Genomic DNA, 2,488 nt, shown 5'->3' on the forward strand with positions numbered 1-2,488 from the left:
CACTCTGGGACCGACCTTGTGTGAGAGTAGGCGACTCCCACAGGTCAGATGGCTGAAGCTGACAGGTACAGCGGGTGAGCACGGCAGGTAGCCTGACGGGTGATCCGGGTTGGCAAGCAGGAGGGAAAGGCAGGTAGCCAGATGGATTATCCGGATAGGCAAGCTGGCGGACACGGCAGGTGGCCTGACAGGTGACCCGGGTAGACAGGCAGGCGGGCACAGCTGACAGACAGGCTGGCGGGCACGGCTGACAGACAGGCTGGCAGGCATGGCTGACAGGCTGGCGGGCACGGCTGATAGATAGGCTGGTGGGCACGGCTGATAGACAGGCTGGTGGGCATGGCTAACTGACAGGCTGGCAGGCACTGGAACCTGAGGGCTGAGGAGAGTGTTAGCACACAAACAACAACCTTGCACAGGCACCTCCATTTTGGAGGAGGTGCTTTATATAGGAGTGGTCCTCCGGCCATTGGCCAGGGACTCTTTAGGACGGCGCGCGCGGACCCTTTAAGAGGGAGCATGCGCATGCCCTAAGCGCAGTGCCCGGGAAGCTGAGCGCGGTGCGCGCAACAGCAGCAGCAGGAACAGGGGAGCTGGAGGACGCCGGACCGGGACCGCGGCGGTGAGGGGAACGGCGTTTCTGCCCGGACACTACAATAAGTATTCAGGCCCTTTGCTCAGACACTCATATTTAAGTCACATGTTGTCCATTTCCTTGTGATCCTCCTTGAGATGGTTCTACTCCTTCATTGGAGTCCAGCTGTGTTTAATTAAACTGATAGGACTTGATTTGGAAAGGCACCCACCTGTCTATATAAGACCTCACAGCTCATGTCAGACCAAATGAGAATCATGAGCTCAAAGGAACTGCCCAAGGAGCTCAGAGACAGAATTATGGCAAGGCACAGATCTGGCCAAGGTTACAAAAGAATTTCTACATTACTAGGTTAGGTTCCTAAGAGCACAGTGGCCTCCATAATCCTTAAATGGAAGAAGTTTGGGACCACTAGAAGTCTTCCTAGACCTGGCCATCCAGCCAAACTAAGCAATCGTGGGAGAAGAGCCTTGGTGAGAGAGGTAAAGAAGAACCCCAAGATCACTGGCTGTGCTCCAAAGATGCAGTAGGGAGATGGGAGAAAGTTCCACAAAGTCAACTATCACTGCAGCCCTGCACCAGTCGGGCCTTTATGACAGAGTGGCCCGACGGAAGCCTCTCCTCAGTGCAAGACAAATGAAAGCCCACATAGAGTTTGCTCAAAAACACATGAAGGACTCACAGACTATGAGAAATAAGATTCTCTGGTCTGATGAGACGAAGATAGAACTTTTTGGTGATAATTCTAAGCGGTATGTGTGGAGAAAACCAGGCACTGCTCATCACCTGCCCAATACAATCGCAACAGTGAAACATGGTGGTGGCAGCATCATGCTATGGGGGTGTTTTTCAGCTGCAGGGACAGGACGACTGGTTGCAATTGAAGTAAACATGAATGCAGCCAATTAGAGAGATATCCTGGATGAAAACCTCTACCTCTTCCAGAGTGCTCTGGACCTCAGACTTGGCCAAAGGTTCACCTTCCAACAAGACAATGACCCTAAGCACACAGCTAAAATAACAAAGGAGTGGTTTCAGAACAACTCTGTGACCATTCTGAACCCATTCTGAACCCAATTGAGCATCTCTGGAGAGACCTGAAAATGGCTGTCCACCAATGTTCACCATCCAACCTGACAGAACTGGAGAAGATCTGCAAGGAAGAATGGCAGAGGATCCCCAAATCCAGGTATGAAAAACTTGTTGCATCATTCCCAAACAGACTCATGGCTGTACTAGCTCAAAATGGTGCTTCTACTCAATACTGAGCAAAGGGTCTGAATACTTATGACCATGTGATATGTCAGTTTTTCTTTTTTAATAAATTTGCAAAAATTTCTACATTTGTTTTTTTTCAGTCAAGATGGGGTGCAGAGTGTACTTTAATGCGAAAAAATTGAACTTTTTAGAATTTACCAAATGGCTTCAATGAAACAAAGAGTGAAAAATGTAAAGGCGTCTGAATACTTTCCGTACCCACTGTAAGTGTCCTGTACCAAATACAATGGATCAAGAGTTGGTAAAAATGTCACATTGCTGACAATGAAACTAAATTGACACATTGCAACAAGGGCTTCTAAAAAGAGCTACAGCTATCAATCACAAATGCGCATATAGGAGATTCTGCAGATGCTTCCAGAGGATAAGCATGCTTCTGAACTAGTATTAGCAATCTTATTAAAAACTCTTAATTCAGCCCTTTTGCAGGCCAAAGTGCCAGCTTATTGAGATCAATAACTGCATTTCCCATAAGAATGTGATATACCGTAGTATTAGTGGTAATGGTGGAGGAAAGCAGAAGTGAAATCCATCTTCTCTCCTAGTCTGTGGCTTCAGCCTCTCCCTCCAGCTCTCTCCCCTGTGTCTACCACCTTTCCACTCAGCTCCGCTCCT

This window comes from Phyllobates terribilis, unplaced genomic scaffold (assembly GCF_046119375.1).
Source record: "Phyllobates terribilis strain yellow unplaced genomic scaffold, ASM4611937v1 Scaffold_1__5_contigs__length_1240528914, whole genome shotgun sequence".
Lineage (NCBI taxonomy): Eukaryota > Metazoa > Chordata > Amphibia > Anura > Dendrobatidae > Phyllobates > Phyllobates terribilis.